This window comes from Triturus cristatus, chromosome 4_1 (genome assembly GCF_964204655.1).
Source record: "Triturus cristatus chromosome 4_1, aTriCri1.1, whole genome shotgun sequence".
Classification (NCBI taxonomy): domain Eukaryota; kingdom Metazoa; phylum Chordata; class Amphibia; order Caudata; family Salamandridae; genus Triturus; species Triturus cristatus.
Genome location: NC_140585.1, coordinates 1,117,366,227 through 1,117,381,569, shown reverse-complemented (window position 1 = coordinate 1,117,381,569; position 15,343 = coordinate 1,117,366,227). Strand labels below are relative to the sequence as shown.

Genomic DNA, 15,343 nt, shown 5'->3' with positions numbered 1-15,343 from the left:
GATAAAATTAGCTATGTCCTCAATACCATTTCCCCATAGTCAACATGTGCTGACAAGTGCCCCCTTTTCCATGGGGGGAGGTGTGGAGTGGCTGGTAGCCTTCCTAGCCTGTATTTAATTCTTTTTTATTTTTTCTTCATGGAATAGCCCAGGTTGAAATATGCCTGTGTGCCATATGATTAGTAACTACTCATTGTCATCCAAGCATGCCTCCTACGGGCTTTGTCTTCTACAAGGGAAAGTTTCTTTATTACTTTTTTTACTATTTGCTTGAAGGCTGAATGGGTGATTTGAGTTTCCCAGAGGTCTGATAGCCCGGTGGCAACGAGAGAGTCCTCCACGTATTGTCTGGCCGACAAATTGGATGTATTGCGGAGTTCTTGCTTCAGCTGGTGGTTCAATGTCTTCAGGGGTGAATTCCTTAATTTACGACAACACGTTATGTAGAAACCTTGCCCGGATTTGTTTGGTTAGGCCGAACTCTAACCAGATCTGCGGTGGTGAGGCGTAAGTTGGGATGCTAAACATGACTCTGTAGGCCCTGACCATGATGGTATCCAGAGTTTTGGAGTGCCTGCCCCTCAGTGCTTTGCTGCTGTAGGCAATGGTGGGTAGAATGTTGGCTTGTGCTACTAGGAGGAGGGGGGAGAGGATAGGGCCTGTAAGTTTTATTTTTAGCTGCTTTTCTGTTGTTGCTATTGCCATCCCCTTCCTTCTGATTGCCTAGAGTTGCTTGGAAAATTGACCGCCCTCGTCGATGATTCCCCTAAATATTTATAGGTGGGGGTGGTCGCAATAGATAATTTTTCCAGGGTCAGGGTTTTCGTTTTATTAAGGTTCACTTCTAGGTGGTTTTCCACAGCGTACTCATGAGTTTTGTTGAGTAAGCATTGCATGCTCACTTGAGTGTGGCTTACCAGGACTACGCCATTGGCATATGAGATATTGGAGATTACTTTGCCACCAAGTTGAGGTATATACATATACAGGTAAAACAGTGTTTGTGCAAGCACACAACCCTGTTTAAGCCTCTTAGAGGTTGGTATGCGCCTTGAAACATGTGTGCCATTGCCTAGTTTTACCTGTATTCATGTGTTGATATGGAGTTGTATTAAAAGGTTCAAGAGAGCTGACGGGATTCCCCAAAGCGTCAGTTTCCTCCACAGTCTTGCTTGATTAACATTGTTAAAGGTTGCCTTGAAGTTGATGAAACAAAAATGAATCACCTGCTTTGTTGATTTTGCCTTATCGATGATCAGTGACATGGTTGATATGTTGCTTACGGTACCTGTGTCTTTATAGAACCCTGTCTGATATGGGGGGATTATTTCCTTCTCTTTGGCTCAGTCTTGGAGATCTGTCAGTAGAGTGCCGGCGAAGTATTTTGCCTCTATATCTAGTAGCGCAATCAGGCGATAATTTTTCAGTGATGCTTTATCACCGGACTTGTAGATTGTGGAAATTATAGAACCCTTCCATGAGGCTGTTAGGAGAGCAGACTGTCTGACGCTATGGAAGAGAGGAGCCAATATATCTGACCAGTACTCAGGATCTGGTTTAAAAAGGGCTGATGGAATCCCGTTTGGCCCCGGAGCCCCTACTCTCCTTCCTTTCAAAATTTGATTCTTAATGGTTGTCCTGCATGTTCTTTTGTCCGCTTCCTCTGGGTTCCATTCAATTTGAGTAGAGTGCATCAGTTGGAAGTCCAGGTTTGTATTTGATTCAGGCGTTTGCTGGTTAAAGTGAGATTACAGGAAGATTGTCCATGAGTCCTCTGTGATGTGTAATGTTAGCCTTACATGTGCCCAGTGCCAGAATTTTATTGACAGTTGTCCAAAAGCGTATGCTGTTGTTTGCTTGGGAGTCATAGTGGAGTTTTACCCAGGAAGCATTTTCCATGGATCAGTTGATGTCCAACTTAAGTTTTTTAATTCTGCATTTCTGTTGAAGTAAAAGTATGTTTAGGTTCTCATCGCAGGGTTGATACCTGAGTGATCTGAGAAGTTTGTTTATGCATTTTTTTTGTAATTTCAATTCGAACTGCTGTGCACTCGGGCCCTCCACTCGTCCATTGGATCATAGGGTGTGGTTTATCTAGCTGTGGTAGAGAAGGAGCTTGAGAGTTTACTTATTAAATTTTCCCATTTGCTGGTTGGATTGTCGGTGGAAGTAGTATGTTGGTGTAACAGTATTTTTGCAGCCTGGAGAACCTCTCTAGAGTTTCCTGGTGACAACTTAATTCATTTTAAGTTTATTGTGTGGCATGCATGCCTGCTGACTAGGTTAGGTGGAGATTTATGTGGAATTGTTTAGAATGAAACTTCCTGGGGTCGTTGGTCGCTGTCCTCTTTGTCGCCTCTGCAGAATCCTGTTACGTGATGAAAAAATGGAAGGGAGACTAGAGTATAGTCTAAAGTAGAGTTTCCAGTTTCCGAATAAAATTAGGCGGCAGGAGGGGTGACAACGAGAAATCTTCCATTCAGTGCTCATAGATTGATGTGCTCCAGGTCTTCCAGCAATTTCCTCCCAGTCTTAGTTGGTCTATCAAGATTGCTTTTAGTTTGGGCTTGTATGTTCCAGTGGAGTGCCTGTGCTTATATGTTCTCGTTTTTCGATGAGCCTAAGGTTTGTTGATTTAGATCTCTGGAGAGGATGAGGTTGGAGGTATTCTGGTGCTTACGATTGAGAGCTATGGTCTACTAGGAATCTTGATTCCTGTTTTTACCATTTTGGATTTATATATGTGTTGACATTTAGCACCTCCGCCTTGGACCCTTTAAGGTTTAGGATTAACTTAACTGAGTTTACTGATGGTTGGGTAGATGGAATTGCCTTTGCGATGTCAAATTTTGTTATAGAGATGCAGGTTGCTAGCCCCCCTGAAAGATGACCGTATTTTGATTTCCTCAGGGCTGTAGTGTGTAAGCAGATGTACCCTTGTAGTTGGAATGGGTCTGTTGACCATGTTTCCTGTAATAGGACAATGTCAAAGGTTTTGAGGTATGTTATAGACTCAGGGTCTGCTGTCTTACTGTTCAGCCCATTGATGTTTCATGAGCATAATCTCAAAGTTCTTTTGTCCTGGTGTGGCCGTTTTTTGTATAAAATGGTCTGTCATCATGACAATCTGTTTATGTTGACGGTTCTAAGAAGCTGAAGGGACGCCGTATACGTGGGATGGTGCTGTTTTTGGCCTGATTTGGCGCTAAGTGCCTGCTCCCTTTGGGGAGACCAGCCTAGTGCTCCCCTAAGCACAGATGATGTTTTTTCTCTGTTGTCAATGAATCCCTGCTGCTTAATAGCAAGTAGTGGAAGAGGGTACCCGGTGTTATGGTACGGTGAGATGCGTATGCCCCATGCTTTAAAGATTTTCACTTCGTTCAGTACTCTGTATTGCTAATTGGGATCCCCAGGTGGCCTTGGTGGCTTCCCTGCCCGGCACTCAGTCAGCCTTTATGAATTCTATGGAGATGCGTGGGGAACAAGCAGAGGCACAGAACATGAAGACAAAATCTGCAAATATTAAACAAAAAGAGGTAAATTGGTTTGATATGAATAACTTATGATAATTATGTGTACTCTAAAACCTGACAATATAATGTGAAAGTAACGGTATTGCAAAAAGAGCAATTTGAACAATGGAGTGAAAATCCACAAAAAATAACAAATTGAGGAGTGAACAAGTGTCATAGTTTAGTGGATCTTGAAACTTCCATTAGTTAAGCTCTACATTCCTCAAGAAACATTTTCAGACACGCTGGATCTTTTTATGTTGTAGTTTTATTGTTATGGGTAACTTTAACCCCTTCACTGCTAGGCCTTATCCCCCTCCCTGTGCTAAGCTTTTTGGGGGGTATTTGGGGTAGTTTGCGCTTAGGCCCCTGTAAAATTTTGACCAAATAAGGTATCCACACCAAATTTGTGTCAGTTCCGTTCATGATCTTTATTCAGTTGAAGACGAAAACAACTATAAAAGCACATCCATAAAAAAACAACATACCAATATTAAATATATACAATAAAAGGCGATCACATCATAAAGTTCATATCAGCTTAGTGCTGCTAAAGACACAATAAAAATAGTCAGTCATCATCTGGTATAGTAGAGTTAAAAGGAATAACAGGTTCATGATCCGCAATAATAAGCTTTCCTTATTTTCATTGCGTTTAATATAAAAAGTGCTATATTGTAACACAGGAATGGATCTCCTAATGACACCAAATGCTTCATCGCCACTTTATAAGAACTAATATTCTGGGTTAATAACAAAGGTTTTAGATATAATGTCCTGGGGTTCCGGTACAACGTACAAAATAATAAAAAGTGCTGAGTGCTCTGTTTACTTAGTCCATCACAGGGGCAGGGATATGTATTGGGGGGACTGGATTTAATGGAGGGAAAAGCAACAAGATGATGCGCTATTCCACATCTCAGCCTTGTTAAAACACATCTGTGCTGTGAGATGGTTACAGAGACCAAGTCATTGTTATCTCCCTCCTCCTTATCCAGTGAGTTATAAAATACAACTGATGATTTAAACTCATTGTCTGGCTCATGTTTATCTTGCCTGTTTAAAATAAGTATACTTTTAATCCTGTTCTTAGATAATGATGTAAACCGGATAGGGTCGGACAAAATTGACATATTAAATAATTTGCCCAGGTAGGAGTCAATATATGATAACCAAGGTATATTTAAAGCCTTATCCATGGTTAAGCAGTCTAGAATGATGTTTCGAGTGAAACTAGTCTCTTCCCTTATCCATATTGATGTCCATAATAAGAGGGGTTTCATCAATAAGTGTCTTCAAGGAACCGCTGACCTACCTCGGTGTGTATTATCATATTAGGTGCACAGGGTGGTAAACATATAAGTCGTTTTAAGAATGTATTTTCCTCCGTTTGTAATAGGTGGCTATTTATATATACCCAGAGGTCTTCCCCATACGTTGCAGTTGTCACACCTTTGGCATTATAGATGGCAACCATTTCTCGGAAGGGTCTACTACCCAGGTTAGAAGCAAATGTAAAAATCCCCTGGGAGACCCTACTCATTTCGGCTCTGGTATTTAAAATATGTTGTTGCCAAGAACCATTTCCTGCACATGAGATGCCCAAATAACAAAGGGAATTAACTGAAACAATCAATATAGAAGTGGGGGGGGGGGTTCTACAGGATTTTCGTCTATGGCTACATATCATAGTAAACGTTTTGGTTTTATTTATGACCATTTTTTTAGAAGCCATATATTCCCCAAAGGCATTCATCAATTTCTGTAGGGCCAACGGAGTTCTAGCTAAAAGCACTGCATCATCTGCATAGAGCAGCACTGTTATTGGTTGCCCAGCAGCCATAGGGGTATCGGCCTGTACTGACTGTAAATGACTGTCCACCCCATTGATAAATAATGAGAACAACAGAGGTGCCAAGACGCAGCCCTTTCGGATACCACGCCCCACTTTAAATTTCAGTGTACATTCCCCATGTGGGTTAAAATGCACTTGGCTAGTTAGTTACTCATAGAGTCGTAATAGAAACCCCACTAAGGGGCTAGGTGCACCAAATGAGATCAAAGTTGCCCATAATAGATTATTATCTAACAGGTCAAAGGCGCTGCAAAGCATAGATAAAGAGCTCCTGATTTAGCCCTAGTATATTTCCCTATTAGGAGCTTAAGATTGATACACTGTTCTACAGTCCCCATTCGTTTCCGAAAACCATATTGTGTCCTTTTCTTCCAACATCATGGGTATTTTAAAGGTACCCAGGGTTTGTTGATTCCCCTGGAGAGGACCCAGAAATTAGACAAAATACAGCTAAATTGTGTTTTGTGGGGAAAAATGGGAAAAAGTGTTGCAGATGAAAATGTCTGTTTTTTTCCCTGAAAATGGTATCAGCAAAGGGTTTGTGGTGCTGAAATTACCATCTTTCCTGCTTTCAGGGACTGACAGACTTTTGTCAGAAAACCAAACATTTTTACACAGTTTTGGTATTTTACTGGGACGTTGCCTATTTTTGCTATTTGTTGTGCTTTCAACCACCTTCCAGTTAGTAGTAGAAATGAGTATGAAAGCAATAATGGATCCTAAAAAGCTGTACATTTGAGAAAAGTAGACAAAATTCTGAATTCAGCAAGGGGTCATATGTGTAGATCCTTCAAGGTTTTTTTAAAATAAAATGTAGCTGTTGAAAATCAGAAAAACTTGAAAATGAGTTGAAAAAAATAGCCATTTGTGCCAACATTTTCATCTGTAACTTCTTCTGAGCATGACAGATTTTTTAAAGCATATACCGTTACATCTGCTGGACCCCTCTGGTTGTGGCGATATATAGGACTTGTAGGTTCACCAAGAACCCCAGGAACCCAGAGCCAATAACTGAGCAGCGTCTTGCAATGGTTTTTTATTGTGTACCGGGTATATAGCAGTTAATTTGGTAAAATATAAAGAGCGAAAAATAGATATCAAAGACACCTATGTATTTCCAAAATGGTAACAAAATATGGAGTTTAGAAACAGTAGCTATTTGCACATTTCCAAAATTGTGGGTACCCATACTAGCATGTGAATTATAGGACATTTTTCATAGTGACTTCTTTTTTAGACAATGTCTTACATTTGGAAGGCAGAAATGCATTGAAAGTCAATAGGTAATAACAGTTGCTCTAGGATTTTGTGTTCCCCTCAGTCTCCCAATAAAAATGGTACCTTACTTGTGTGGGTAGGCCTAGTGCCCGCGATAGGAAACAGCCCAAAACACAATGTGGATACCACATTTTTACTTTGAAAACTGACCCTTTTTTTGCAAAGTGCCTAGCTGTGGATGTTGAACCCTAGCTCAGCCGGCACCTAGGGAAACCTAGCAAACCTATACATGTTTGACAACTAGACACCCAGAGGAATCCAGGATGGGATGATTTGAGTGACTCTCACTAGGTTCTGTTAACCAGAATCCCTTGCAAACCTCAAACTTTGTCCAAAAAACCCACATTTTCCGCACATTTGTGATGGAAAGTTCTGAATCTGTGTGGATCACAAAATTCCACCCTCCCCTCTTTCCCCAAAGTCTTCTGATAAAATTGGTACCTCACTTGCGTGGGTAGGTCTAGTGCTCGCGACAGGAAACATCCCATAACACAAAGTGGACACGCCACATTTTTACAGTGAAAACTGACCCTTTCTTTGCAAAGTGTCTAGCTGTAGATTTTGAACCCTAGCTCTGTTGGCACCTATGGAAGCCTAGCAAACCTATACATTTTTTTTAATCTAGACACCCAGAGGAATCCAGGAGGGGGTGACTTGAGTGGCTCTCACCAGGTTATGTTACCCAGAATCCCTTGCAAACCTCAAACTTTGTCCCAAAAACCCCCCACATTTTCCTTACATTTCTGTGATGGAAAGTTCTGGAATCTGTATGGATCCACAAAATTCCAACCACCCCGCATTCCACAAAGTCTTCTGATAAAAATGGTACATCACGTGTGTTGGTAGGCCTAGTGCCCACGACAGGAAATGGGCCAAAACGCAACGTGGATACATCAAATTGTTACAGTGAAAATTTACCCTTTTTTTGCAAAGTGCCTAGCTGTAGATTTTGAACTTTAGCTCTGCCAGCACCTAGGGAAACATAGCAAACCTATACATTTTCAAACACTAGACACCCAGGGGAATCTAGGAGGGGGAGACTTGTCTGGCTCTCACCAGGTTATGTTACCCAGAATCCCTTGCAAACCTCAATCCTTGTCAAAAAACACATTTTGCTCATATTTCTCTGATGGAAATTTCTGGAATCTGCGTGAGTCCACAAACTTCCACAAACCCCACATTCTCCAAAGTCTCCCGATAAAAATGGTACCCCATACGTGTGGGTGGGCCAAGTCCCCGTGACAGGCAAGGGCCCAAAACATATTGTGAAGACAACAAAATTACCTATCAATAAACGACATGGTTTTGCAAGGGGGGCACCTGGATTTTTGTCCCCACGCTCGGCGACCATCTTGGGAAACCTATCAAATCCACATATTTCTGAAAACTAGACACCCTGGGGTGTCCAGGGAGGTATGGCTTGTGTGGCTCCAACGAAGTTTTCCTACCAAGAATCCCCTGCAAACCTCAAATTTAGCCCAAAAAATCTATTTTTTCTAAAATCTTTGAGTGGAAAAGTTGTAGGCTCACCGGGCTGACACAAATTTCCCACCACCCACCATTCCCCCAGGTCTCCCAATAAAAATGGTACCTCACTCGTGTGGGTGGGTCAAGTATCTGCGACAGGCAAGGGCCCAAAATGTATTGTGGAGACTTCAAATTACCTTTCATAAAATGACCTGGTTTTGCAGGGGGGACCTTGGCATTTTGGAACCGGGCTCGCAGCTATATAGTGAAACTACCAAACCCACACATTTCTGAAAACTAGACACCATGGCTTGCGTGGATCCCCAAATGTTTCCCTACCCAGAATCCCCTGCAAACCTCAAATTTATCTGAAAAAAAATCCCTTTTTCCACACATTTTTGCGTGGGATCACCGTGCCGGCACAAAAGTCCTACCACCCAGCATTCCCCTTGTTCTTCCGAGTAAAATGGTGCCTTACTTGTGTGGGTGGGCCAAGGGCCTGTGACTGGGAAGGGCCAAAAACATAGGGATTAAGGGAATAGCACAGCGAATTCTAAGCGCTAAATTTTTTCCAAAAAATATGTTTTTAGTCGATTCTGCATTGGACAGCCACACAAGTGAGGTACATTTTACTCAGGAGACCAGGGGGAACGCTTGGTGGTAGGACATTTGTGCTGGCCCTGTGATCACGAATTTGGTGTAAAACCTTAGGCGCCCCGTTCGTTCAACACTTTGTTGAAAACGGACATAATGAGGATGAATTGAGGTGGACTGTTTTGATAGTCATGCGCCCTATGAACAAAGCCACCGTGCAAAGTATCCTGAATCGTCAGGAGGCGAGGCTCATTGAAAAATACCGGACAGCTATAGATGGCCTAAATGATAGAGATGAAATCTGGGCACTGATACAATAATAGTTTCATCAACTAGTCTAGGTCATGTATGCAGGATTGACAAACGTATTTTATTGTGGCAGATGAGTACTCCGCATATACAGTTACGATGTATGTATGTATGTGCATATATGTGTAATAACATGTATTTTTAGAATGTGAACCTTGATATTTACAGGTTTCCTTACTTTTTTTGTTTGCACATGGAAAAGATTTCGGGTGTTTTATTTGATTTTCTTTCCGCTTTCGCTCACAATTTGCTTTTCTCCTGATTCATTTTCCTTATTAGATCCTGTGAGGTTATTTTTCCTCCGTATTTTCAGGAAGGACTTGTACACCATCCCGAGCTCGGTAAGCTCTCAGAATATCAGATACATAGTGGCTTCCTCTCCGGTAATATAAGAGAAGCGGCTACTCAATACCTTGGTCCATAGCACAGTTTGATAAGCCCCGATAATACCATATACATAGCGGCCACTCTCCCGGAAATATAAGAGGAGCGTTTATTTAATGACTTAGTTTGAGTACAGCGCCTCTCCAATATGGCCGATTCGCTGCCTGGCGTTCCGTGGAAGGAATGTAGTCCTTTGTCACTGTTCTTAGCCAGGAAATAAGGCTCTGACTCCCCTTCCCAAGCCACTCCACTCGAGCTGCGGGATAGGTGAGAGGAAGAAAGAGAGAGAATTAGCTTCAGAATTGGCAGAATATTTAGGTAAGCACACATGTTTCTGAGGCCCTTCCCTTCCCCGGTTTTTGTAGATATGCTTCAAGTATACGGCAGTTCAAGATGGTTATTCATTCAGTTTTTCTTGCGTGTTGTTTTATTTAGTTAGTCACCACGCCGGACTGCTCCCCGTTGAAGAATTTTGTACACAGACAGGGGGGCTTCATTGCCACCAGACCCAGGTATTTATATTGCTTAGAGACGTAGCTCCGGTAGTTACGAGAATATTGCCTCATCAACTACTCTTTTCCCTCCTTAGAATCGTTAAACGGACGGACTGGACTCACGCTCTTGCCAGGATAATTGGTTCGCTGAGCGGTTCTATCGACTTGAGGTCAGTCTTGGTGACCGGTCCTTCCCGCAGAAAGGCTTGTCTAGATACTAGTGTCCAATAATTTTTCCTAGACTGATTGGCTCTGCAATTCAGACTTGTTGTTTTGTTTGGTGAAGGGATTAAGAATCACTTTCTCTTAAGAATTCCTTTCTTTCATTGATAGAACGAGTATTCCTGTGGCCCTATAGCCCATCATTACACCTAACAAACCTGTGGAAGTAATGTATTATTATAGATAATTTGTGCCACAAGAAATCGGCCTGTTTTTCCTTTTCTCACTTTATCTCTTTTTCTCATTTGTGGTGGGACTTTCATGTCTGCGTTTCACGTTATAGGTGATGGACCTGTACAGTGTAAGGCGAGCTTAGAAGGGTTCGCATAATGTATATGTTATTGTAGTGTGCTTATTTTTCATGTAGATTGCTGCTGCTTTCCTTGTCCTGAAGAGGCCAAAAGGAATTGATTGGCTGAAACGCGACCGCGTCGACATTTTGGTTTCACAGAGGGCTCCTAAAAAATTGGAATGTGTTGGGACTTATGAGTTTTACATTGCTTTTGAACTTTTGGAGATAATGTTTTTCCTATGCAATGTATATGCTCTCATGGATGTCCACACTATTGAAAGGTGGGTCCTTAATTGAATACTTATTTTTGGATAGTAGCGTACTTGCGTTTTATGTATATAGGTTGTGTCTTGTAAATATATGTTTGTTATACATGCTCAGCAAAAAAATGAAGAATGAGATGTGAATTTATATACACACGAAAGGATAATTAAAAGTATCCTTTTCCGAATAATTTTGGCCTATTTGTTCCTCCATACTGTTTTATCTACATTGTGTGGCCCTGTGATCTCACACACAAATGTGTGGAAAAACAGTTTTTTCATGTAAATTTGAGGATTGAATGGGGTTCTGGGTAGGAAAACTTTGAGGGATCCACTTAAACCATACCACCCTGGACTCCCTAGGGTGTCTAGTTTTCATAAATGTGTGGGTTTAGTAGGTCTCCCTAAATGGCCGCGAGCCCGGGGCCAAAATCCCAGGTGCCCCCCCCCCCCTGCAAAACCATGTCATTTTATGATGGATAATTTTGAAGTCTCCACAATACGTTTTGGGCCGCGATTACTTGACCCACCCACACGAGGGAGGTACCATTTTTATCGGGAGACCTGGAGGAACGTTGGATGGTAGGAAATTTGTGTCAGCCCAGTAAACCTACACCTTTCCCACACCAAATTGTTAGAAACATTTGTTTTTTTTCATCTAAATTTTAAGGTTGCAGGGGGTTCGGGGTAGGAAATCTTTGGGGCATCCACGCAAGCCATACCTTCCTGGACTCCCCAGAGTGTCTAGTTTTCTGAAATTTGTGGGTTTGAAAGATTTCCCTAGATGGCTGCTGAGCCCGGGGCCAAAAACCCGGTGCCCCCCTTGCAAAACCAAGTTGTTTTGTGATAGGTAATTTTAATGTCTCCACAATATGTTTTGGGCCCTTGCCTGTCGCTGGGACTTGGCCCACCCACACAAGTGAGATACCATTTTTATTGGGAAACCTGGGGAAACGTTGGGTGGAGGGAAGTTTGTTTTGGCCCAATGATCTCACAACTTTCCCATACAGAAATGTGAGAAAAATCAGATTTTTATAAGCTAAATTTGAGATTTGCAATGGATTCTGGGTAGCAAAACATTGGGGGATCCATGTAAGCCATACCTCCCTGAAACCCCTCAGGTGTCTAGTTTTCAGAAATGTCCGGGTTTAGTAGGTTTCACTAGATGGTCGTCAAGCACAGGACCAAAAACGATCCCCTAACGTTTTCCTACCCAAAATCCCTTGCAGACCTCAAATTTAGCTGAAACAAATGCGATATTTCTCACATTTCTATGTGGGAAAGTTGTGGGATCACCGGGCTGACACAAATTTCCTACCCCCAAGCACTCTCCCAGGTCTCCCAATAAAAATGGTACCTTACTTGTGTGGGTGGGCCAAGTACCCGTGGCAGGGAAGGGCCCAAAATGTCTTGTGGAGACATCAAAATTATCTACCACGAAACAAACCTGGTTTTGAAAGGGGGCACCTGTGTTTTTGGTCCTGGGCTCAACGGCCATCTAGGGAAACCTACCTTACCCAGACATTTCTGAAAACTAGACACACGGGGGAGTTCAGGGAGATATGGATTGCGTGGATCCCCAACGTTTTCCTACCCAGAATCCCCTGTAGACCTCAAATTTAGCTGAAAAAATGTCATGTTTCTCCCGTTTTTGTGTGGAAAAGTTGTAGGATCACCGGGCCGACACAAATTTCCCACCACCCAGCATTCCCCCAAGTCTCCCGATAAAAATGGTATCTCACTTTTGTGGGTGGGCCAGGCAAGGGCCCAAAACGTATTGTGGAGACATCAAAATTACCTATCACAAAATGAACTGGTTTTGCAAGGGGGTCACCTGGTTTTTGGCCCCAGGCTTGTCGGCCATCTAGGGAAACCTAACAAACCCACATATTTCTGTGAAGTAAACACCCTGGGAAGTCCAGGGAGGTATGGGTTGTTTGGATCCCCCAACATTTTCCTCCCCAGATTACACTGCAAACCTCAAATTTAGCTGAAAAAATCAGTTCTTCAACACATTTTTGTGTGGGATCCCCGTGCCGGCACAAATGTCCTACCACCCAGCATTCGCCTTGGTCTCCTGAGTAAAATGATACCTCAATTGTGCGGCTGTCCAATGCAGAATAGGTTAAAAATGTTTTTTTTTTTTATCACTTAGAATTTGCTGTGCTATACCCTTAATCCCAATGTTTTTGGCCCTTCCCAGTCACAGGCCCTTGGCCCACCCACACAAGTAAGGCATCATTTTACTCTGGAGAACAAGGGGAATGCTGGGTGGTAGGATATTTGTGCTGGCACGGTGATCCTACGTAAAATTGTTTGGAAAAAGTGATTTTTTTTCAGCTAAATTTGAGGTTTGCAGGGGATTCTGGGTAGGGAAACGTTGGGGGATCAATGCAAGCCATACCTTCCTGGACTCCCCCAGGTCTCTAGTTTTAAGAAATGTGTGGGTTTGATAGGTTTCCCTAGATGGCCGCCGATCCCGGGCCATAAACCCAGGTGACCCCCTTGCAAAACCAGGTTTTGTAATGAGTAATTTTGATGTCTCCACAATACGTTTTGGGCCCTTGCCTGTCGCTGGTACTTGGCCCACCCACACGAGTGAGGTACCATTTTCATAGGGAGGCTTTGGAGAATACGGGTGGTGGAATTTTGCAGATACACACAGATTCCAGAACTTTCCATCACAATGTGAGGAACATTTTTGTTCTTTTTACAAAGTTTGAGGTTTGCAAGGGATTCTGGGTAACAGTCACCCCATACTGGATCCCCCTGGGTGTCTAGTTTTCAAAAATGTATAGGTTTCCTAGGTTTTCCTAGGTGCCGGCAGAGTTAGCGTTCAAAATCCACAGCTAGGCACTTTGAAAAAAAGGATTCGTTTTCACTGTAAAAATGTAGTGTGTCCACATTGCGTTTTGGCCCGTTTCCTGTCACAGGCACTAGGCCTACCCACACAAGTGAGGTACCATTTTTATGGCAAGACTTTAGGAGATGCGGTGGGTGGAATTTTGTGGATCCACGCAGATTCCAGAACTTTCCATCCCAGAAATATGAGGAAAAAGTGTTTTTTTCTACAAAGTTTGAGGTTTGCAAGGGATTAGGGTAACAGAACCTGGTGGGAGCCACACAAGTCACCCCATCCTGGATTCCCCCTGGGTGTCTAGCTTTCAAAACTGTATAGATTTGCTAGGTTTCTCTAGGTGCCAGGAGAGCAAGGGTTAAAAATCTACAGCCAGGCACTTTGCAAAAAAAGGGCCTGTTTTCACTGGAAAAATGTGGTGTGTCCACGTTGCGTTTATGCCCGTTTCCTGTCGTGGGCACTAGGCCTATCCACACAAGTGAGGGATCATTTTCATTGGAAGAATTTGGGGAATGTGGGGTGGGTGGAATTTTGTGGATCCACGCAGATTCCAGAACTGCCTCATCTGCACCCCATGGGGGGCAGAAAGACTGGAAATTTGCTGAGGGGGTGTGGGGGCATTGGCATGCCCATCTTGGGGAGCCCCCACCCCTAATGAAAATAAGACAAATAATCCCTGGCAACTAGTGGGCTTTCTGCCCCCTGGGGGCAGGTCGGGGGCTACTGCCCCCATCTGCCCCCCAGGGGGGGCAGGAAGGCTGGTATTTCATTGGGGTGGGTAGGGGCAATGTCATGCCCATCTTGGCAGCCCCCACCCCATATCAAAATCAAAAAAGAATCCCTGTTTTCTAGTGGGATTTCTGCCCCCGGGGGGGGGCAGAAATACTGAATTTCCCCCAAAATAATTGGGGAGAACAAAGGCCCTTGCCCAAGGGGCCGCTTCCCTCTCCCTGTTGTCTAGTGGGTAGAATCCTGTTTAGGGATCGCCTTCATGGGGCAATCCCCAAGACGGGATCCACTAGGAGATTCTCCCCTTTCCAATAATACCTCTCCCGTCTTTCTACGTGCTCAGGGGCTAAGATAGCCCCCTGAGCATGTAGAAAGCTCTTCCCCAGCTCCTGATGCTGTTCTAGGGAAAAATAAATCCCTCTGGTACCTGCACCAAAGGGATTTCCGGTGCCATGTGTCAAGACGGCCGGGAGCCGTCCTGAGCACACGAGTACCGTGGCTCAGGGCGGCTCCCGGCCGTCCTGAGCACGCAAAGGGTTAAACAGATAGGGAGGAAAGAGTCCAAAACAAACACAAAGAGAGCGGAGTGCTCATCTCATATTTAGGTACTCTGTACGTCTGTCAGCTGTAGCTTTAGCATAGTCTTCCTAAAAATATATATCATTTCTGGTCCTGGATATTCTTTTCATCCTTTGGCTGCAGAGAGAACTTTAAGTATGTCTGTATATTCTAAGAAATAAAGAATAACTACTCTAGGTTTTTTTGAGGAAGTTGATGACCCAGTCGATGAGCTCATTGTATATTAACTGATGGCATCTCTGGGATATATTATAACTTGGGACTAATGCCTTAAAGAATGGGACTGGGACAGCACCATCTGTGGTTTCAGGCAGTCCATAAATGCATCGGTTATTTCTTCTATTTCTGTTTTCTAAGTCTTTGACCTGTCTATGAAGCATAGAAACTGGTGCCTGAAGATTATATACTTTGAGAGTAGTATTGTTGAAAATAGAGATTTGTTGTTCAGCTGGCAATATACTTTATTCCATCCGTGAGGACTTGTTGTGAAGATTCTGTAGGTTTACAT

At 43.1% G+C, this 15,343-nt stretch overlaps 1 long non-coding RNA gene across 1 annotated transcript in view; it reads left to right on the top strand.

The window, feature by feature from the left end:
- Window positions 1–9,634: 9,634 nt before the first annotated feature.
- LOC146856112 (uncharacterized) overlaps window positions 9,635–15,343 on the top strand; it is a 49,053-nt gene continuing 43,344 nt past the window's right edge. The window contains exons 1-4 of the long non-coding RNA XR_014980906.1: window positions 9,635–9,717; window positions 9,835–9,911; window positions 9,989–10,063; window positions 10,483–10,688. This is a non-coding gene — a long non-coding RNA (uncharacterized LOC146856112). The remainder of the gene's footprint in view (window positions 9,718–9,834; window positions 9,912–9,988; window positions 10,064–10,482; window positions 10,689–15,343) is intronic.